Here is a 24,726-nt window from a genome sequence, read left to right on the forward strand (position 1 = left end):
AGTAGTTCAGGACAATATCTAAATGTATCAGCTACTAAGAACTGACATTGTGGCGGTAGATTTATATCTTGTAAATTAATAATAATCACAACTAAAATCAACTTTCCTTAATTACTGAGCCCTTAATTAGTAGCAAATGGAGGAGTGTATCATCAAGTTTTAAGTGTGCTCTTATATCCTAACATACAGAAGCAAGACTGGACAGGACAGTATTCAGGGGATATGATACAAGTGATATTAAAGGATTAGTTGTAATCAATAAATTCTGTGCTGTCTATTTAGTTAAGTGGTCTTAAAAGTAAGGTAGGGCCTACATCCATGGTCACTACAGGGTTAATATTGTATTACACCAGTGTAGGACCTACTTTTACAGATTATCTCTCTGTTCTTTCTCCAAGAGAGGTTTGTCCTCTGTATGTCTCATAAAGATGAGAAATGATCTGATCTATGTTATAACAATAATATTAAAGGAAATGTTTTCAAAAGAGGCCAGGCTGCTAAAGAAAAAAAAAAAAAAAAAAAAAAGGATACTCACTCTGCTATTCTCTTACATTGTTCAGGTCTTTACTTTTCACTATGTCCTGGTTCTGATCTTGACATGCAGAAAATGCTCACTGGCCAATCACTGACTGCAATGAAGACCCGCCTCTGATAGTGATTGTGAGCAGTAAGTAGCTGAGACCTGTGCACTGTTGGGATTAAAGTGGTGGGGGCTGGTCAGGTAAGTATCCCATTTTTATTAACCTGTTCAGGACCCAAGACGTATGCATACGTCTTGGGACCCTGGTACTTAAGGACCCAGGACGTATGCATACGTCCTGAGTCATTCCGGTCTCCGCCGCTCGCCGGGCGGAGATCGGAATGGCATGCCTGCTGAAATCGTTCAGCAGGCATGCCGTGCAAATGCCAAGGGGGTCCCGGGACCCCCACATGTCGGCAAGCGATCTGCGCCGATTCCGGTCATTCGGGTCAATCCCGATGACCTAGTAATAAATGGTGACCTGCCGTTGCTGGGGAGAGGCGACAATACTGTCACCTCCCCAGCAACGCTGCTATTGGCCAGCGATCGTCCAGCCAATAGCAGTGCAGCAGAGGAGGGGTTAACGGTTCCTTCTCCCCGCTCTGTGCGCTTACTGAGTTCAGTCAGCGCGCAGTGCGGGAAGATAAGGACCGGGATCCCCCCTCACAGCATCGGAGACCCTCAGGAAGAAGAGGACCCCATTAGATCAGGGTGAGCTTTTTCCAGGGACAGGTAGGGAATCAAAAGAACGTGAAAGTGAAAAAAAAAAAAGTAACCCCTCCTGACCATCTAATAGGTCCCCAAGGGTCCACTGTCACCTGATCCGTGTGACCACGGGCAGTATTAGGGGTTCAGGGTGCTGCGAATGCCACCCATTTTTTTTTTTGGCCACAGCTTTTTTTTTCCTGTAAGTTTACACCAAGCACCACACACTACACACTTCCCTGCCCGACCCCCGCCACCATAGAAAAAAGGCGATGGGCATTTTCAGCAGCGGAGGCTTACGCTTTTTTAGCCTCCGACTCCGAATCTGCCAGTGAGGACGAGGAAGATCCTACTTTTTTGTGTTTTTCCTTGTCCTCCTCATTATCTAGCAGTGATGATGAGCCCCCTGCACGGCGGCGGAGACGCCGCCAGGCGAGGCCACGCACCCCCCCCATGCGAGTGACCCAGTGGCCGACACTAGTACGAGTGGCAATGCCGCTCGTAATAGGAGTCTGGCCCCCCCAGACAAGTGCACCGGAGCCCCCTTCTGATGAACCTGTCTGGAGCCCCCCAGAGGGTTATCAGCCATGGATTCCTGAGTTTGTTGGCGACTCAGGAATCCGGATTGACCATGCTGGATTCACTGATCTAGACATTTTTACGTATTTTTTTCAGTGACAGCCTGGTCAATCACATGGTGGAGCAAATGAACTTGTATGCCCAGCAGTTCATTGCCCACCACCCCGATTCGTTTTTGGCCAGGTCTAATGAATGGTACGCCATTGATGCAGCGGAAATGAGGACATTTTGGGGCCTCACGCTGCATATGGGCCTGGTCAAAAAACGAAGTGCTCGTCATTACTGGATCGGGGACGTCCTCTATCAGACCCCGCTTTACAGTATGGCGATGACACGGAAGCGGTTTGAGGTAATTCGGAAATGCCTGCATTATGCAGATAATGCGGCATGTCCGCCCCGAGGTGATCCCACCCATGACCGGCTTTACAAAGTGAGGCCGGTCATCGATCACTTTGGGGCCAAATTTTTGGAGGCCTACGTACCGCTCAGGGACCTCTCTGTAGATGAGTCTCTCATCAGTTTTAAGGGGAGACTCATCTTCCGCCAGTATATTCCCTCGAAGTCAGCGCGGTATGGTGTGAAGCCCTATAAACTTTGCGAGAGTACCTCTGGGTACACTTGCAAGTTTAGAGTATATGAGGGACGAGATTCCCGTATTGAACCCTCAGATTGTTCCCCCACTCTGGGTCTTAGCGGGAAAATCGTTTGGGACCTTATGCACCCATTGCTGGATAAGGGTTTTCACGTATACGTGGACAACTTTTATACCAGCATCCCTTTCAGAATTCAGTTCAAATCCCTTTCCGGCAGATCCACTTCCGCTTGTGGGACCATGTGGAGGAACCAGAGAGGCCTCCCTCTAAATTTGGTCCAGACGCCTATCCCCAAGGGTGATTCCCTTGCCCTGACCCATGATAACCTGTTGTTGGTGGAGAATAAACATAAGAGGGATGTCCTTATACTCACCACTATTCATGGGAACGGCAGCACCCCTGTCCCTGTGCGAGGTACCATGGGACCGGTCCTCAAACGTGATTGTATTCTGGACTACAATCAGTATATGGGGGGAGTTGATCTCTCAGATAAAGTCCTCAAGCCATACAACGCCATGCGGAAAACACGGGCATGGTACAAAAAAGTTGCGGTCTACATGGTACAGGTTGCCATGTACAACGCTTTTGTACTATCCCAGTACGCTGGCAAAACAGGGACATTCCTCCAGTACCAAAAAGAAGTCCTAAGGTTCCTGATCTTTGCTCACCCAGAAAGATCAGGCCGGACTTCCCAAGGGTCTGGAGTTATAGGCGCCAGAATCGTCCCAGGCCAACACTTTCCAGGTGTGATCCCCCCACTGGAAAGAAGGGACGAACCCAGAAAAAATGCACAGTGTGTTTCAGGAGGGGAATTCGGAAGGACACCACATATCAATGTGACACTTGCCCAGATAATCCGGGCCTCTGCATAAACTGCTTCAGGGAGTATCACACTTCCATGGAGCCCTACATTTTCCCTTTTTATGTTAATTTTCCATAATTTGACCAATGTACCAAGTCCAGAGTACATTCCAAATTTTTAACCCCATAAATCTCTAAATTGCCCCAAAAACCTAAAGAAAAAAAAAAAACCTGATAAGACCTCTGGGGGTGTTTATTTTCTAAAAAATGGGTCATAGGTCACTGAGTCACTATCATCGGGGACTTTTTTATGTTGCCTCAAATGCACAGCGCTCTCTCTCCACCTGAGCGGGTGAGGTTAGGCACGGCCACACACATCACATTCCCAGAATGATGATTCAGAGCATAGGGTTTGGGGCGGGCATATTTTTTTTAGTTTTGGCTATGCTCTGGGTCATCATTCTGGGAATATATCCTTTTTTATTATAATTTTCGGGCCCACTGTACCCCATATTACGGGCCTCTGTACCCCACCTGTATACCCCAGTTACGGCCCGTTGTCCCCCATAGTGTTCCCCTATTTTAGGGCTCAGTGCTCCCCATTAACGCTCCTTGAGGGGGGGTCCCACATCCTGGCTCCATATGAAGCTCAAGGCCCCTGACTGCCCTCCCACTCCAGCAAGACCTGCTGTACATCTGCCGAGCCATTATCATCAAAAAATAAGGTATATCCTTACTCCAAAGAAATGTATTTACAAATTGGGGGGTCTTTTCTGCTATTAACCCTTGTAAAAATGTAAAATTTTGGGGAAAACTCACATTTTAGTGAAAAAAAACTTTTTTTTTTTTACATATGCAAAAGTCGTGAAACCCCTGTGGGGTATTAAGGCTTACTTTACCCTTTGTTACATTCCTCAAGGGGTCTAGTTTCCAAAATGGTATGCCATGCATTTTTGTTTTTTGCTGTCCTGGCACAATAGGGGCTTCCTAAATGCAACATGTCCCCCCCTATTTCAGCAAAGTTTGCAAATGTGACTCCTTCTCTTCTGAGCATTGCAGCGCCCCTGCAGTACACTTCAGGTCCACTTATGGGGTACTTCCATACTCAGAAGAGATGGGGTTACAAATTTTGGGGGGTCTTTTCTGCTATTAACCCTTGCAAACATGTGAAAAATTTTGGGGGAAACCCACATTTTAGTGAAATTTTTTTTTTACATTTGCAAAAGTCGTGAAACCCCATGTGGGGTATTTAGGCTCACTTTATTCCTTGTTACGTTCCTCAAGGGGTCTATTTTCCAAAATGGTATGGCATGTGGGGGGTTTTGCTGTTCTGGCACCATATGGGCTCCCTAAATGCAACATGCCCCCAAAAAAACATTTCAGAAAAACGTACTCTCCAAAATCCCCTTGTCGCTCCTTCGCTTCTGAGCCCTCTACTGCGCCCGCCGAACACTTTATATGGACATATGAGGTATATCCTTACTCGAGAGAAATTGGGGTACAAATATAAGTATACATTTTCTCCTTTTACCCCTTGTAAAAATTCAAAAATTGGGTTTACAAGAACATGCGAGTGTAAAAAATGAAGATTGTGAATTTTCTCCCTCACTTTCCTGCTATTCCTGTGAAACACCTAAAGGGTTAAAATGCTGACTGAATGTCATTTTGAATACTTTGGGGGGTGCAGTTTTTATAATGGGGTCATTTGTGGGGTATTTCTAATATGAAGACCATTCAAATCCACTTCAAACCTGAACTGGTCCCTGAAAAATAGTGAGTTTGAAAATGTTGTGAAAAAATGGAAAATTGCTGCTGAACTTTAAAACCCTCTGGTGTCTTCCAAAAGTAAAAACACGTCAATTTTATGATTCAAACATAAAGTAGACATATTGGAAATGTAAATAAAAATAAATTTTTTTGGGAATACCCATTTTCCTTACAAGCATAGAGCTTCAAAGTTAGAAAAATGCTAAATTTTAAATTTTTTCATCAAATTTTGGGATTTTTCACCAAGAAAGAATGCAAGTTACCACAAAATTTTACCACTATGTTAAAGTAGAATATGTCACGAAAAAAACCAATCTCGGAATCAGAATGATAACTAAAAGCATCCCAGAGTTATTATTGTTTAAAGTGACAGTGGTCAGATGTTGAAAAAATGGCCGGGTCCTAAGGTGTAAAATGGCTGGGTCCTTAAGGGGTTAAGCCAGTCTGACCCCTTTTAAAAATGGTTTTATTGCTGGACAAAGCTGTAGATGTACCTACCTGGCTGCAAATGGTTGAAAGTAAGCTAATCTAGAATACATGTGAACAAACAGTACACCCAAATGTATCCTCAGGTCCTCAAAGAGCTATCGTAATTTATATCTAATTCATTGTTTTTAATTTAGACTTAGAATTTAGAAGAATGGAGTGTCAAGGGAGTAAAGCACATGTAAGTCTGTATTTATAAAAGAAACCTTGGTTTTAAGCAGTGTGGAAGATCAGCTTGGTGCAAATGGCAGTTAACAGCAGTCTGAGACGTTGACACAGTTCAAATGCAGGGCATCTCCTGCTCTTTATTTTAAAACTCAAAATATACAGCCATATTCACACTAGCAAAAAACACCTGCTTGTCCAGTACTAACCAAACACTTTAACTTGCCCTCTCTATGAAGGTAGCTTACAACCGTCCACCTTACAAAACAAACTGGCAATTATCATAATGTCTTTTTTCCGGGGCTGCAGCCTTCTGAAGTACAACTCTCATCATCTGAGGGTCAGGTTCCTCTCAGCCTCTCTAGTAGACTAACATTTAGCTAGTTTTACCACCCATTGACCTACTGTCCATAGACCTTGCTGGTCTGGGCTTGTCTGAAAACTTGGAATCACCCAGAAAGCAGAAAGAAAGGTCCCACTACCAATCCTGCATTTCATTTCATAAAAATCCAGGCCTGAAAATAAGACTAACCAAAAGTCTCTAGCAAGTTATATTTAGCCAGAGATTTAACTCTCTCCTAGATCCCACATATCCCACCAGGCTTTCCCTTTAAGAAATGAGAAGTGGAATACTTAAAGGAGTATTCCAGGAAAAAACTTTTATATCTATATATATCAACTGGCTCCTGAAAGTTAACAGGTTTGTAAATTACTTCTATAAAAAAATCATAATCCTTCCAGTACTTGCTTACTTATCAGCTGCTGAAGTTAAGCTGTCTCGGGAGCTGTCCAGAGGTAGGAGCGAATCCCCATAGCAAACCTCTTATGCTCTGGACAGTTCCTGAGACAGACAGAGGTGTCAGCAGAGAGCACTGTTGTCAGAAAGAAAAGAACAACTCAACTTCCGCAGCTGATAACTATTGGAAGGATTAAGAGTTTGTAATAAAAGTAATTTACAAATCTGTTTAATTTTCTGGAGCCAGTTGATCTAATAAGAAAAGTTTTTTTTTCCTGGAATAGCCCTTTAATTGTGTCTGTTTTTTTTTAAAACAGCCGATTTCTTATAACTAGAGTAATCCCCTTGCATCATGGCTTCTATGGACTTATAGTAAATGGCTTGAGTTTAGTTCACTAGGCTTTAGAATGATTTACATACTTCTTATATAAAAAAATGAATACAATCAGAGAGGATAACAGCATATTGTACTTTCTACTGCAATACACTACACATTGTTGAAAAAATGTGTAAATATAAATATATTTAAGTTTAGAGGTGCTTCAGATATTGTTGTCTGTACTGTGGATGGAAAAACTTCACTTTACATATTTATTCTTCCCATTTAACAGTGGGATTTCAAGGATAATAAAGTTTTACATTTAGCGAATCCTGCTGAGAGATAAGGCTTGATGTTCTGCTTGATTTTGTACTGCAGGCAGACATCCTGCTGTCTTTAGAATATCTTAGTTAAGTCTCCAAAAATGCCCATATTTATTTTTTTTGTCACTTGGAATTTATTTTGGCCTCATCTTTCTTTTAATTAACAATTCCCTGACTGAGCAGTAACAGAATAAGAGGTATTATAAGGTGACTCCCAATGTCAATGTTTCAAGTTCCAGCATTTTGTGGATATAAAGGAAAAGTGCAACTCTCTAAAAGTTCTGGGGATCTGGGTTCGGTAAGGGGGATCTGGGGACCAAACTTACTTTTTTCCCCCCATCTACAGTGTGAAGATTGACACTCCACAACAACATAAATTTTTTTATTGATCGTACTCTGTTTAAAAAGTTTATTACAAATTCATTAAAGGGGTTCTCTCCAGAAAGGAGACTCATCACCTATCTGCAGAATGATTAAAGAGTGTCTGATTGGTGGGGGTCTGACTGCTGGGACCGACACTGATCATGAGAACAGGGATCCATGCCCCCCTCCCCCCCGAATACTAAGGAGCTGCCACTCCATTCACTCTATTTAACTCTTTGGAGTGAATGGAGATAGCAAGTGCTGGATTGGATCAGCAGTCAGACCCTCACTGATCACTCATCCCTGTTATTCTTAAGGAAATTCCTTTCATTTTGTATATTGTTACACACATGTTACAGCATTGTGTCATTGTGAACATAGCACAAAAGAAAATAAGTTTTAGCAATTGAGACCATAAAATAGTATATTGTTGCTTAACATTATCAAATACTACTTTATGGATTAATACTTAATTTATAGATATATCATTGTAAAATGTTCAACTAGTTCAGAATTACAGATGTGATGGGAAAAGTTATATTTACGAGGGCTTTACCAGGGTTTTAGAGTTTAGGGTTTCAGGGTTTTTATGGGTTTCATGTGTGATGCTGAGGTAACAGTTTCATAAGGGGACTGGTGCCTAAGAGGGTCCTAATGCCTCACTGGCTCAAATAAAGATACAACTTGAGGTAGGCGGGAGGTTCTTTTGCACATTTTGCTTTAGGTAACTACAAAATAACAAAAGGGCCCTCTGAGTATTATGGTGTAAACTCGCCAATGTATATAACTTTCAAAACATGTCCTCACAACTACAACATACTTAGGAAACATATATAAGATTTAGGAGTCATTATATGAAGTTACAAACAAACAATTCAAATGTTGTTAAAAATATATACAATCATTAAGAAGAGATGCGGGTCACCTGAATACAGTCATATTAATAAAAACAGCATTATATTATAGGGCAGCAATACATAAAAAAAAGAAAAATAATGGAGCTGTATCAAAATAAAAGGTGCAGCATTTAGTAATAAAGACAAGGTATCGGTACAGGCTAAAACTAAAAAGGCTTACATTACTATTATTAAGAAGGCACCCATGTTTCACAGATAAAAGACTTAGCGATATGTAAATAAAGGGACCGGCTTGAAACAAAATGAAGCACTATATTCCCTAATAAGAAAGGTAGAATCAAAACAGGATGACCGTAATTTCAGGAGTTAGTCCGGCGCAGAGAGGAACCATCAGGGAGCCAGATAAAATCAATGGATTTATTAGATGCAACGCATTTCGCTGCGCATGCGCAGCGAAACACATTGCATCTAATAAATCCATTGATTTTATCTGGTTCACTGATGGGTTCCTCTCTGCGCCGGACTAACTCCTGAATTTACGGTCATCCTGTTTTGATTCTACTTCTACCCAGGAGGGCTGCAGTGGACCTATACATATATTCATTCTATGCTTTACCTTGTTGTGTGTGGGCGCACAACCAACTCTGGTAAGCGGCTTGGCAATTACCGTCCCCTTCCCCCACTAACAAGACCTGCTGATCCCGCACATGAGGCGCCTTCCTCCCTCTCTCTAATAAGAAAGGTTGAAAGGAATGGGAAGTAAAGACTTTTCTTTCTTTTAACACATTTGGTCTTCTAATCACCAGTGGACTCGGTTTCAGTTTATTTAATATACTATACTTATTGCAATTTCTTTACAACACTAAAAACTTGCTGAAGTAGATTGCTCTGCTATTCTGTGGAAAATTTACAACCTCCATGACATATATTGCTCTTTATTTATTCACCACTGTCTTTATTAGTCAGTTATTGGGTCAATGCTGTCATGCCCTAGACCACGTGGCTGGTGCTCATACACACTGAAACTTGTCATAAGCTGCTGGAGATAGCCATGTGCCATACTCCCTTAGACAATGAATAATGTGGCAGTGAGACCCCGTTGCTCAGATTGTATGGGGGTGACAGCAGTTGGTGCCTCCAGAGATCACACTCTGTCTGTTGGTTAGAGATACATTTTAAATGGGTTCTCCAGTGGAAAACACATTTTTTTTTAAATCAACTGGTGACAGAAAGTTAAACAGATTTGTAAATTACTTCTGTTTACAAATCTTAATCCTTTCAGTACTTATCAGCTGCTGTATGCTTCAGAGGAAGTTGTTTTTCTTCCTGGAGTTCTTTTCAGTCTGACCACAGTGCTCTCTGCTGACACCTCTGACCATGTGGGGAACTGTCCAGAGTACAAGCAAATAACCATAGCAAACCTCTTCTGCTCTGGACAGTTCATGAGACAGGCAGAGGTGTCTGCAGAGAGCACTGTGGTCAGACTGGAAAGAACTCCAGAAAGAAATACAAATTCCTCTGTAGTATACAGCAGTTGATAAGTACTGAAAGGATTAAGATTTTTAAATAGAAGTAATTTACAAATCTGTTTAACTTTCTTGCATCAGTTGAAAAAAAAAATGTTATCCAGCGGAGTACCTCTTTAACCCCTTAACGACGCAGGACGTATATTTACGTCCTGCGCCGGCTCCCGCGATATGAAGCGGGATCGCGCAGCGATCCCGCATCATATCGCGTCGGTCCCGGCGCTAATCAACGGCCGGGACCCGCGGCTAATACCACACATCGCCGATCGCGGCGATGTGTGGTATTAACCCTTTAGAAGCGGCGGTCAAAGCTGACCGCCGCTTCTAAAGTGAAAGTGAAAGTGACCCGGCTGCTCAGTCGGGCTGTTCGGGACCGCCGCGGTGAAATCGCGGCGTCCCGAACAGCTGATCGGACACCGGGAGGGCTCTTACCTGCCTCCCCGGTGTCCGATCGACGAATGACTGCTCCGTGCCTGAGATCCAGGCAGGAGCAGTCAAGCGCCGATAATGCTGATCACAGGCGTGTTAATGCACGCCAGTGATCAGCATTAGAGATCAGTGTGTGCAGTGTTATAGGTCCCTATGGGACCTATAACACTGCAAAAAATTTTTTTTAAAAAAGTGTTAATAAAGGTCATTTAACCCCTTCCCTAATAAAAGTTTGAATCACCCCCCTTTTCCCATAAAAAAAATAAAACAGTGTAAAAAAAATAAAAAATAAACATATGTGGTATCGCCGCGTGCGTAAATGTCCGAACTATAAAAATATATCATTAATTAAGCCGTACGGTCAATGGCGTATGCGCAAAAAAATTCCAAAGTCCAAAAAAGCGTATTTTGGTCACTTTTTATATCATTAAAAAATGAATAAAAAGTGATCAAAAAGTCCGATCAAAACAAAAATCATACCGATAAAAACTTCAGATCACGGCGCAAAAAATGAGTCCTCATACCGCCCCGTACGTGGAAAAATAAAAAAGTTATAGGGGTCGGAAGATGACATTTTTAAACGTATAAATTTTCCTGCATGTAGTTATGATTTTTTCCAGAAGTGCGACAAAATCAAACCTATATAAGTAGGGTATCATTTTAACCGTATGGACCTACAGAATAAAGATAAGGTGTAATTTTTACCGAAATATGCACTGCGTAGAAACGAAAGCCCCCAAAAGTTACAAAATGGCGTTTTTTTTTCGATTTTGTCGCACAATGATTTTTTTTTCCGTTTCGCCGTGCATTTTTGGGTAAAATGACTAATGTCACTGCAAAGTAGAATTGGCGACGCAAAAAATAAGCCATAATATGGATTTTTAGGTGGAAAATTGAAAGGGTTATGATTTTTAAAAGGTAAGGAGGAAAAAACGAAAGTGCAAAAACGGAAAAACCCTGAGTCCTTAAGGGGTTAATGGTTAGGCAACTCCTGTGCCTCTTAAGGATGCAGAGTTTCTGTTTTTTCCTCATCACCTACTAAAAATCATAACGCTTTAAATTTTCCACATACAGACCCATATGAGGGCTTCTTTTTGCACCACCAATTGTTCTTTGATGTCATTATAATCATTTCACCACAAAATGTATGGTGAAACCAGAAAAAAAATGTTTGTGGGACAAATTGGAAAAAAATATGCCACTTTGTAACTTTTGGGGGCTTCCGATTCTATGAAGTGCACTTTTTGGTAAAAATGACATCATATGTTTATTCTGTAAGTCCATATGGTTACAAGAATACCTAATCTATAAATGTTTTATTTTATTTTACTACTTAAAAAAATTATAACTACATGCACCAAAATGAGTATGTGTAAAATGGTCATCTTCTGACCCCTAAAACTTTTTTATTTTTCCATATACAGTGATGTATGAGGGCTAATTTTTTGCGCTGATGAAGTTTTTATCGGTATAGTTTTAGTTTTGATGGGACTTTTTGATAGCTTTTTATACATTTTTTAGTGTATCCAAAGTTGCCAAAAATACGCAATTTTGGACTTTGGAACTTTCTTTCACGCGTACGCCATCGACTGTGCGGTTTAATGAACATCATAAATTTTACAGCTCGGACATTTACACATGCGGCAATACCACATATGTTTATTTTTATTATGTTTACATATTTTTTTTATGGGATTTGGGAAAAGGGGGGTGATTCAAACTTTTAATATAGAAGTTTTTTTAAAATACTTTTTATCAGGAATCAGTAGATTCATCATACAGATCAATGTGGTTCCAGCCAGGCTTTATCATTCTCAGCATAGAAGCCAGCACGGAAGGAGAGGTGAGCCCTCCGGCTTCCTCAGCAGTGGATTGCCCCCCGCGATCGCGCTGCGGGGGGGGGGGGTATAGTGTGGCAATTCATCCCACAGGACCACCAGGGATGGTTTAAGAGTCCCTCTAGACGCCGCTGTCAACTTTGACAGCGGCAATCTAAAGGGTTAAAAGCCGGGCACGGTAATTGCCGCATGTCTATTATTAACGGTTGCTTCCAGCTACAGGAATCAGCTGGGAGCTGGCCGGTATGGCGCAGGCTCGAGTCAGGAGCCCACGTCATACACTGCTTGCCGATTAAGCTTCAAATGGGCAGTGTGCATTCCTATATATCACTAACATAAGACAAAATAAGGAAAATACCAAGAGCTACTAAGAATAGGGCAAGTGATGTTGAAACCATTGACAAGGTCAGAGAGCAAATGGGCACAAATAACACTACAGTTATAGGCAAACACTAAACAGTGCACAAAAGGTAAACAATGCACGAGAGGTAAACAATGTATAATAATGTTTAGGGGTAAGACCAGTGAGCATAACAATAAACCCAGCACATACCTTGTCTGCAGTTGTGTGCTAGATATGCTAAGGTGCTTCCTAACAGCGCTGTCCGCTGCACTGACAAAGTTACTCACTGTTTACCAGAGTCAAAGTGGTGGCATCCCAGAACACGCTCCTACAGTGATAGGACGCATGGCAGTCCGATCAGTGTCCTGGCTGGCAAGTGCGGTGGACCCCGGCTCTTTAACTAAAGCGTCTGTAATCACAGAAAACCCGCGCTCCAAAGCATCCCACACCACTTCCAGATCTCAATGTCCCATACGGGGGCATCGGTCGTTGCTAGGCAGCACCAGGCTCAGGCTCGCGGTGCTGTCGGTGAACTTAGTTATGTTTGTACTGTCACCAACCTTTTTTTTTTTTTCTATATATTGTAGTACTTATGTACTACAACATATCTCTAATATACTTCCATTATTTATTTTTTGTTTAAAATATTTGAAAACCGGCCACTAGGGGTCTCCCTCCTAGTGGCCGGCTGCAGCCTGCCGTGATGACACAACTGAATTCGGACCGATGCCTGGCAAACGGTCCTAATTAAGTCAGCCTGTGCTCGCTCCCAGCTTGTCAATCAGACAGGCGGGAGCGAGCACTGTGAACACCTGGGCTGAGCTCATTGGCTACCTGGCCTTGCAGCTGCCTGCGCTCATTGGCTGCCCACCCCCAGCATGTACAGTCTGGAGGCAGAACGGTACTGAATCTCAGTACTGCGCTGATGCTTCAGGACTGTACATGTCCTGTACAGGTAAGTGATGTCTTATTTCACTTACCCGTACTTCGTTTCGGTCCCGGGTCTCGGTGGTGAGCACTGCAGGTGGGCAATGCTTCTATACTCCTCCTCCCTGGATAACACTACACTGCTAAACAGGGAGGAGGAGACCCCGGAGCAGCCTGCCATGCTATTGGCCGCTCATCTACGTGCGCTCCCGACAGGAGTGCAGCATAGATGAGCTAAGGGCGGAAGTCGCTCCCCCCAGCAGACATCAGTGACACTGCGCCTGCTGGGGAAGTCTGCCTGGTAAGTGAGCACACTACCAGGCAGACAAAAATATATTTCTAAGCTATGTCAGAGTGGCTCGAGGGACCATAAGGCTGCGGGGGCTGTAAAAACGAACACATGGGAGACTGCAGATGTCCTATGTATTAGACTCTGATAGAAGGCATACAATGAAAAATGCGAGAGGGGAGGGGCATAGTTATGTATTTAAAATGAGAGTAAAACTAACCCCAAAATGTTCTTTAACTATATTAATAGCAAAAAGGTCAAAAATTTAAGTGTAGAAAGAAATTATTAACGGGGATCAGGAAAAAGCAAATATATTAAACAAATTCTTCTCCACTGTATTCATCGAGGAAAATGAAATGCCAGGTGAAATACAGTGTGATAAGGTAAAATCCCCAGTACAGGTCACCTGTCTAACCCAGGAAGAAAAACAGGTCACCTGTGTAACCCAGGAAGAAGTACAGTGCCGCCTACAAAAAATCAAAACAGACAAATCACCAGGTCCGGATGGCATTCACCCCCGTGTTCTAAAGGAATTAAGTAATGATATAGACATACTCCTATTTTTTATATTCCGGGATTCTATAGCAACAGGGACTGTTCCCCTGGACTGGCGCATAGCAAATGTGGTACCAATATTTAAAAAAGGAACAAAAGGTGACCCCGGGAATTAAAGACCTGTTAGTTTAACCTCTGTTGTATGTAAATTGTTTGAGGGTTTTCTAAGAGATGCTATTTTGCAATATATCGATACAAATAAATGTATGACTCCATATCAGCATGGCTTTATGAGGGATCGGTCCTGTCAAACTAACCTGATCAGCTTCTATGAGGAGGTGAGCTCCAGACTGGACCAGGGGGAATTGCTGGATGTCGTATATCTGGATTTTTCCAAAGCATTTGATATGGTGCCACATAAAAGGTTGGTGCATAAAATGAGAAGGATCGGGCTGGGGGACAATGTGTGTAAGTGTTACGCCGAGCGCTCCGGGTCCCCGCTCCTCCCCGGAGCGCTCGCAACTTCCTCGCATTTGCAGCGCCCCGGTCAGACCTGCTGACCGGGTGCGCTGCAATGTCTCTCTCAGCCGGGATGCGATTCGCGATGCGGGAGGCTCCCGCTCGCGATGCTCATCCTGGCTCCCGTACCTGACTCGCTCCCCGTCGGTCTTGTCCCGGCGCGCGCGGCCCCGCTCCTTAGGGCGCGCGCGCGCCGGGTCTCTGCAATTTAAAGGGCCACTGCGCCACTGATTGGCGCAGCAGGCTTAATTAGTGTGTTCACCTGTGCACTCCCTATTTATTCATCACTTCCCCTGCACTCCCTTGCCGGATCTTGTTGCCATTGTGCCAGTGAAAGCGTTTCCTTGTGTGTTCCTAACCTGTGTTCCAGACCTCCTGCCGTTGCCCCTGACTACGATCCTTGCTGCCTGCCCTGACCTTCTGCTACGTCCGACCTTGCTCTTGTCTACTCCCTTGTACCGCGCCTATCTTCAGCAGTCAGAGAGGTTGAGCCGTTGCTGGTGGATACGACCTGGTTGCTACCGCCGCTGCAAGACCATCCCGCTTTGCGGCGGGCTCTGGTGAATACCAGTAGCAACTTAGAACCGGTCCACCAACACGGTCCACGCCAATCCCTCTCTGGCACAGAGGATCCACCTCCAGCCAGCCGAATCGTGACAGTAGATCCGGCCATGGATCCCGCTGAAGTCCCACTGCCAGTTGTCGCCGACCTCACCACGGTGGTCGCCCAGCATTCGCAACAGATAGCGCAACAAGGCCACCAGCTGTCTCAACTGACCGTGATGCTACAGCAGCTATTACCACAACTCCAGCAACAATCTCCTTCGCCAGCTCCTGCACCTCCTCCGCAGCGAGTGGCCGCTTCCGGCCTACGTTTATCCTTGCCGGATAAATTTGATGGGGACTCTAAGTTTTGCCGTGGCTTTCTTTCACAATGTTCCCTGCACTTGGAGATGATGTCGGACCAGTTTCCTACTGAAAGGTCTAAGGTGGCTTTCGTAGTCAGCCTTCTGTCTGGGAAAGCTCTGTCATGGGCCACACCGCTCTGGGACCGCAATGACCCTGTCACTGCCTCTGTACACTCCTTCTTCACGGAGATTCGAAGTGTCTTTGAGGAACCTGCCCGAGCCTCTTCTGCTGAGACTGCCCTGCTGAACCTGGTCCAGGGTAATTCTTCTGTTGGCGAGTACGCCATCCAATTCCGTACTCTTGCCTCCGAATTATCCTGGAATAATGAGGCCCTCTGCGCGACCTTTAAAAAAGGCCTATCCAGCAACATTAAAGATGTGCTGGCCGCACGAGAAATTCCTGCTAACCTGCATGAACTTATTCATCTGGCCACCCGCATTGACATGCGTTTTTCCGAAAGGCGTCAGGAGCTCCGCCAGGATATGGACTTTGTTCGCACGAGGCGGTTTCTCTCCCCGGCTCCTCTCTCCTCTGGTCCTCTGCAATCCGTATCTGTGCCTCCCGCCGTGGAGGCTATGCAAGTTGACCGATCTCGCTTGACACCTCAAGAGAGGACACGACGCCGCATGGAGAATCTGTGCCTGTACTGTGCCAGTACCGAACACTTCTTGAAGGATTGTCCTATCCGTCCTCCCCGCCTGGAAAGATGTCCGCTTATTCCGCACAAAGGTGAGACAGTTTTTGATGTCAACTCTGCTTCTCCACGCCTTACTGTGCCTGTGCGGATATCTTCCTCTACCTTCTCCTTCTCTGCTATGGCCTTCCTGGATTCCGGATCTGCAGGAAATTTTATTTTGGCCTCTCTCATCAACAGGTTCAACATCCCGGGGGCCAGTCTCGCCAGACCCCTCTACATCAATTCTGTTAACAATGAAAGATTGGACTGTACCGTGCGTTACCGCACGGAACCTCTCCTAATGTGCATCGGACCTCATCACGAAAAAATAGAATTTTTGGTCCTCTCCAACTGCACTTCTGAAATTCTTCTTGGATTACCGTGGCTTCAACGCCATTCCCCAACCCTTGATTGGTCCACAGGAGAAATCAAGAACTGGGGTACTTCTTGTCTCAAGGACTGTCTTAAACCGGTTCCCAGTACTCCCTGCCGTGACCCTGTGGTTCCCCCTGTATCCGGTCTTCCTAAGGCTTATATGGACTATGCTGACGTCTTTTGCAAGAAGCAAGCTGAGACTTTACCCCCTCACAGGCCTTATGACTGTCCTATTGACCTCCTCCCGGGTACTACTCCACCCCGGGGCAGAATCTATCCTCTGTCTGCTCCAGAGACTCTTGCCATGTCAGAGTACATCCAGGAAAATTTAAAAAAGGGCTTTATCCGCAAATCCTCCTCTCCTGCCGGAGCTGGATTTTTTTTTGTGTCAAAAAAAGATGGCTCCCTACGCCCTTGCATTGACTACCGCGGACTTAATAAAATCACGTTAAAAAACCGCTACCCCTTACCTCTTATCTCGGAACTCTTTGATCGCCTACAAGGTGCCCACATCTTTACCAAACTGGACTTAAGGGGGGCTTATAATCTCATCCGCATCAGGGAGGGGGACGAATGGAAGACTGCATTTAACACCAGAGATGGACACTTTGAGTATCTGGTCATGCCCTTTGGCCTGTGCAACGCCCCTGCCGTCTTCCAAGACTTTGTTAATGAAATTTTTCGTGATCTCTTATATTCCTGTGTTGTGGTTTATCTGGACGATATTCTGATTTTTTCTGCCAACTTAGAAGAACACCGCCAGCATGTCCGCATGGTTCTTCAGAGACTTCGGGACAATTAACTTTATGCCAAAATGGAGAAATGTCTCTTTGAATGTCAATCTCTTCCTTTCCTAGGATACTTGGTCTCTGGCCAGGGACTACAAATGGACCCAGATAAACTCTCTGCCGTCTTAGATTGGCCACGCCCCTCCGGACTCCGCGCTATCCAAAGTTTTTTGGGGTTTGCCAATTATTACAGACAATTTATTCCACTCTTTTCCACTATTGTGGCTCCTATCGTGGCTTTAACCAAGAAAAATGCCAATCCCAAGTCCTGGTCTCCACAAGCGGAAGACGCATTTAAACATCTCAAGTCTGCCTTTTCTTCTGTTCCCGTGCTCTCCAGACCTGACCCATCTAAACCCTTCCTATTGGAGGTAGATGCCTCCTCAGTGGGAGCTGGAGCTGTCCTTCTACAAAAAAACTCTTCCGGGCATGCTGTTACTTGTGGTTTTTTTTCTAGGACCTTCTCTCCAGCGGAGAGAAATTACTCCATCGGGGATCGAGAACTACTGGCCATTAAATTGGCGCTTGAGGAATGGAGGCATCTGCTGGAGGGATCAAAATTTCCAGTTATCATCTACACTGATCACAAGAATCTCTCCTATCTCCAGTCTGCCCAACGACTGAACCCTCGCCAGGCTAGGTGGTCGTTGTTCTTTGCCCGTTTTAACTTTGAAATCCATTTTCGCCCTGCTGACAAGAACATTAGGGCCGATGCCCTCTCTAGTTCTTCTGATGCGTCTGAAGTAGAGGTCTCTCCGCAACACATCATTCCTCCGGACTGTCTGATCTCCACTTCTCCAGCCTCCATCAGGCAAACTCCTCCAGGGAAGACCTTCGTTTCTCCACGCCAGCGTCTCGGGATTCTCAAATGGGGACACTCCTCCCATCTCACAGGCCATGCGGGCATCAAAAAATCCTTGCAACTCATCTCTCGTTTTTATTGGTGGCCGTCTCTGGAGACGGATGTTGTTGATTTTGTGCGGGCCTGTACTGTCTGTGCCCGGGATAAGACTCCTCGCCAGAAGCCTGCTGGCCTCCTTCATCCTCTGCCCGTTCCCGAACAGCCTTGGTCACAGATTGGTATGGACTTTATTACAGACTTGCCCTCATCCCGTGGCAACACAGTTGTTTGGGTGGTCGTTGATCGATTTTCCAAGATGGCACATTTTATTCCTCTTCCTGGTCTTCCTTCAGCGCCTCAGTTGGCAAAGCAATTTTTTGTACACATTTTTCGCCTTCATGGATTGCCCACGCATATCGTCTCGGATAGAGGCGTCCAATTCGTGTCTAAATTCTGGAGGGCCCTCTGTAAACAGCTCAAGATTAAATTAAACTTCTCTTCTTCTTATCATCCCCAATCCAATGGGCAAGTAGAAAGAATTAATCAGGTCCTGGGTGACTATTTACGGCATTTTGTTTCCTCCCGCCAGGATGACTGGGCAGATCTTCTACCATGGGCCGAATTCTCATACAACTTCAGAGTCTCCGAATCTTCTGCTAAGTCCCCATTTTTCGTGGTGTACGGCCGTCACCCTCTTCCCTCCCTCCCTACTCCCTTGCCCTCTGGTTTGCCCACTGTGGATGAAGTGACTCGTGATCTCTCCACCATATGGAAAGAGACCCAAAATTCTCTTTTACAGGCTTCTTCCCGGATGAAAAGATTTGCCGATAAGAAAAGAAGAACTCCCCCCATATTTGCTCCCGGAGACAAGGTATGGCTCTCTGCTAAATATGTCCGCTTTCGTGTCCCCAGTTACAAACTGGGACCACGCTATCTTGGTCCTTTCAAAGTCTTGTGCCAGATCAACCCTGTCTCTTACAAACTCCTTCTTCCTCCTTCTCTTCGTATTCCCAATGCCTTCCATGTCTCTCTCCTTAAACCACTCATCATTAACCGCTTCTCTCCCAAACTTGTTTCTCCCACTCCTGTATCCGGTTCTTCTGACGTCTTCTCCGTGAAGGAGATTCTGGCCTCCAAGACGGTCAGAGGAAAAAATTTTTTTTGGGTGGATTGGGAAGGCTGTGGTCCAGAAGAGAGATCCTGGGAACCTGAGGACAACATCCTAGACAAAAGTCTTATTCTCAGGTTCTCAGGCTCCAAGAAGAGGGGGAGACCCAAGGGGGGGGGGTACTGTTACGCCGAGCGCTCCGGGTCCCCGCTCCTCCCCGGAGCGCTCGCAACTTCCTCGCATTTGCAGCGCCCCGGTCAGACCTGCTGACCGGGTGCGCTGCAATGTCTCTCTCAGCCGGGATGCGATTCGCGATGCCCGTACCTGACTCGCTCCCCGTCGGTCTTGTCCCGGCGCGCGCGGCCCCGCTCCTTAGGGCGCGCGAGCGCCGGGTCTCTGCAATTTAAAGGGCCACTGCGCCACTGTTTGGCGCAGCAGGCTTAATTAGTGTGTTCACCTGTGCACTCCCTATTTATTCATCACTTCCCCTGCACTCCCTTGCCGGATCTTGTTGCCATTGTGCCAGTGAAAGCGTTTCCTTGTGTGTTCCTAACCTGTGTTCCAGACCTCCTGCCGTTGCCCCTGACTACGATCCTTGCTGCCTGCCCTGACCTTCTGCTACGTCCGACCTTGCTCTTGTCTACTCCCTTGTACCGCGCCTATCTTCAGCAGTCAGAGAGGCTGAGCCGTTGCTGGTGGATACGACCTGGTTGCTACCGCCGCTGCAAGACCATCCTGCTTTGCGGCGGGCTCTGGTGAATACCAGTAGCAACTTAGAACCGGTCCACCAACACGGTCCACGCCAATCCCTCTCTGGCACAGAGGATCCACCTCCAGCCAGCCGAATCGTGACAGTAAGTGGGTAAGTAACTGGCTCAGTGATAGGAGGGTAAGTAACTGGCTCAGTTATAGGATACAGAGGGTGGAATGGTACTTATTCTGATTGGGTGACTGTAACTAGTGGGGTACCACAGGGGTCCGTCTTGGGTCCTGTTCTGTTTAATATATTTATTAATGACCTTGAAGAGGGGTTGAATAGTAAAGTAACAAACTTTGCAGATGATACTAAACTCTGTAAAGCGGTAAACACAATAGAGGACAGTGCACTGTTACAACTGGATCTGGATGGGTTAGAGGTTTGGGCTGGGAAGTGGCAAATGAGGTTCAACACTGATAAATGTAAGGTAATGCACATGGGGAGGAAAAATCTGGGCTGGGATTAAATGAGAGCACACTTGGGACGACAGACATAGAAAAGGACTTAGGAGTCTTAGTTAACAGTAAATTTAGCCGTAGTGACCAGTGTCGGGCAGCTGCTGCCAAGGCTAATAAAATCATGGGGTGCATCAATAGGGGCATAGATGCCCATGACAAGGAAATAATTCTACAGCTGTACAAATCACTAGTCAGACCACACATGGAATACTGTGTACACTACTGGGCACCAGTGTACAAGAAAGATATAGTGGAGCTGGAGAGGGTTCAAAGACGGGCAACCAGGGTAATACGGGGATTTGGAGGACTACAGTACACAGTAAGATTATCAGAATTAGGGTTATTTAGTTTAGAAAAAAGAAGGCTTAGGGGCGACCTAATAACTATCTATAAATATATCAGGGGGCCATACAGAGATCTCTCCCATAATCTATTTATACCGAGGACTGTATCTATAACAAGGGTGCATCCTCTACATTTAGAGTAAAGAAGGTTTCTACACCAGCACAGACGGGGGTTCTTTACTGTAAGAGCAGTGAGACAGTGGAATTCTCTCCCGGAGGAGGTGGTCATGGTGAACTCTGTAAAAGAGTTCAAAACGGGTCTGGATGCATTTTTTGGAGAGTAATAACATCGCTGGTTATGTATAATAGATTTATAGGGACAGAACGTTGATCCAGGGATTTATTCTGATGCCATATTTGGAGTCGGGAAGGAATTTTTACCTCTAGTATGAGGGTTTTTTGCCTTCCTCTGGATCAACTCAGTAGGGATATAGGTTGAACTTGATGGACTCCAGTCTTTTTTCAACCTCATGAACTATGTTACTATGTTACAGAAGGGAATATAGGATAATCCACTGAACAGGGAGATGAGCATCAAATAGGATCCAGTGGTAAAGTGGCATAGGGGTTAACGAGACAATATAAAGTCTCCATCAGAGGTAGCAAGCAAAACTGAGAGTACTTTGATCAGACCTTGGGGGGATTGGGTTTGAAGGTGGTAGACCCACCATGTCTCTTTTTGGAGAATTAATTTATCCCAATCCCCCCCCCCTCTCACAGGGGGTCTGACCAATTCCATCCCTACAAATTTCAGGTTTCTTGCCTCACCACCATGATAGACATTAATGTGTCGTGCCACAGGTTTATCAACTTCGTTTGTTATGTCTCTCAGATGGTCTCCTATTATCCTTCAGAATTCCCTGATGGTTATCCCAATATATTCCAGTTAGCCTTGTAAATCACTCCCCTACTTCTACAGTTAATGAAATCCTGTATTGTGAACATCTGTCCAGTGTTGTTACTGTTGAATGTCTTAGTCACCTCCATGTGCCCACAAGCAATGCATCCGCTACAGCGGTAGCATACCTTGGTTTGTCTATCCAGCCATGTCCCCGTGGTTTGGGAGCCACAAAATGGCTCCTAACCAGCTTATCCCTAAGGCTTCTACCCTTTCTAAAAGAGATCTGTGTGTGAGACCCCAAGACCCCTCTCAGATCAGGGTCCATTCTCAGGACCGCTCAGTGCCTGTCCAAAATGCGTTTGACATCCTGGGCTCCCCCGTCAAAGGTAGCAACCAACCTTAATGTGCTCTCTGATCTGTCATTAGAGGGTTTGAGTACCAGTCAGCACATTCTGACCACATCTTTAGTCTCTTGGTAGGTTTTACGCAGTATCCAATCCGGGTAACCCCGTTCTCTGAACCTATGCCTCAGATCAGCTGCTTGCTTACGAAACTCAGATTGGGAAGAGCAATTACGTTTCATCCTTAAATATTGCCCTTTCGGGATGCCTCGTTTTAATGGTATCAGATGATGACTATGCCATTCTAACAGGGAATTGGTGGCCGTCACCTTCCGAAACACAGTTGTGTCTAGTTTCCCTGTAGAGTCTTTTTTCCTGCATGATCTTGGTGGGGAATCTAAGGCCTACCTCGTTCTGGTTAAGGGTTTCTAATGGTTTCTACAAAGGCCAAAAAGTCTCCCTTGGAGCCGTTTCATATGATGAAAATTTCATTCAACAGTAACATCACTGGACAGATGTTCACAATACGGGATTTCATTAACTGTAGAAGTAGGGGAGTGATTTACAAGGCTACCTGCATTGGCGGCATGGAATATATTGGGAAAACCATCAGGAAATTCAGAAGTAGAATAGGAGAGCATCTGAGTAAACATAACGAACCAAGCAGATAAACCTGTGGCACAACACATTATTGTCAATCATGGTGGTGAGGCAAGAAACCTGAAATTTGTAGGGATGCAATTGGTCAGACCCCCTGTTCTAATTAATTCTCCAAAAAGAGACGTGGTGGATCTACTACCTTCAAACCCAACCCCCCCCCAAGGTCTGAACAAAGCACTCAGTTTTGCTTGCTACCTCTGCTGGACACTTTATATTGTCTCATTAACCCTATGCCACTTGAACACTGGTTCTTATTTGATGCTCATCCCCCAGTTCAGTGGATTACCCTGATAGTCCCTTCTGTGTATTATTCATTTACATAACTATGCCCCTCTCCTCTGGCATTTTTCACTGTATGCCTTCTATCTAGAGTCTAATACATAGGACATCTGCAGTCTCCCATGTGTTCGTTTTTACTGCCCCCGCAGCCTTATGGTCCCTCGAGCCACTCTGACATAGCTTGTCAGTATTACGTTACACTCCTTCATATAAGTTTTTTAGCACAGGTTCCCCCCCTTCTCCATCCAAGATGTGGGATTAGCCTGAGATTCCTGTACACATTGCTGGCATAATGCATTATTAGAGCAAAATATGTTATTTACCCGATCGAGTCTCCTGTTCTTTGTCCCACCAAGCACAGCTTAATACCAGCATGTTCACCCCCCCCCCTTCATTATCTCATGCATGCGTGACTATGGAATTGCACAGAGTTACTATTGGTTTTAACTCTTCCCCTCACTATTCACTTCACCTAGGAGTCCGTTGAGAAGCACTAAACACGAGTAAAAGAACCTTTGAGAGATACCCCAGATACCCTTCTCATTTCTTGTTTCCATATTCCACTCCTTTGCCTCTCTCCCTCTCCTGCTCAATATATTTTATTGTTATTGTTGCATGTACAATGTTAAACCTCAGAGACTTGTCATGATGTTGCCTGAGACCATATTCTGCACCTTAGTAACAGAGCTCACCCTGTATTGTAGCTATATTTCTCTTTAGGCCCAGGTTATAGATGTTGGGCCTGTGTTTCACAGGCTAGGACATCAGTTATAGGAACAACTGAATCTCCTTCCTCACAATATTCATATTGATTGAATACCTGTTCATTAAGTTATTCTTAGTGAATTCCCGCTGCTCTACTGTGTTCCTGTTGTGGCTGGAATTTTCCTTACTTAGATACTTCTTGCTCTACTCTTCATTTGAGTTATTAATCTACTATCCCACCCACACATAACTTCTTCCCCTACCCTACCCCTACGACTGACCTGGTTTTCCAACCCTCATCCCCTCCACTTCCCAATCCTACCCACAGCCTGAGTGCCTAGTCGGACTTGGTGAGGCAGGCGATTTCTATCACACGACTGTCCTCAACTTTACTGCAACAACACTGTACCACATGGCAGACATAACCATCCTATCCTTTAATGTCAGAGGCTACAACTCCCCTAATAAGAGGCATCATGTCCTGGAAGTCATACGCAAGAGAAATGCCAAAATTCTGATGTTGCAGGAAACACATTTTAAAGAGGGAAAGTTGCCCAAGATGCCGACACGACACTATGACAGATGGTTCCACTCCTGTAATCCTGACGTAATCCTGACGTAATCCTGCGTCAAGGGGAGTGTCCATAGCCATTCATCACTCTCTTCATCTACAAGTTTTGGACACTCTTAGTGATGCAGATGGTAGGTACCTGTTCCTGAAGGTTCACTCACCAACACACACCTTCACAATAGCAAATATTTACGCACCCAACAAGGGTCAAATTCACTGGCTACTAGCTACCCTGGATAGATTGTCTTTGTTTGCGGATGGTCCAGTAATTCTAGGAGGTGACTTAAATATCACCCTTAACCCTGTACTAGACTCTTCAACCGGTAGATCCCACATTTCACAGAGAGCATTAGCAAAGTTAAGCTTTAAATTAACCGATCTCTCTCTCCTAGATGTCTGGCGCTGTCTCCATCCATCGGAAAAAGATTATTCTCACTTCTCAGTGGTACACAATTCCTATCAGAGGCTGGACTACCTTTTCGTGCATTCATCA

Source organism: Hyla sarda, chromosome 4 (genome assembly GCF_029499605.1).
Source record: "Hyla sarda isolate aHylSar1 chromosome 4, aHylSar1.hap1, whole genome shotgun sequence".
Taxonomy (NCBI): Eukaryota; Metazoa; Chordata; class Amphibia; order Anura; family Hylidae; genus Hyla; species Hyla sarda.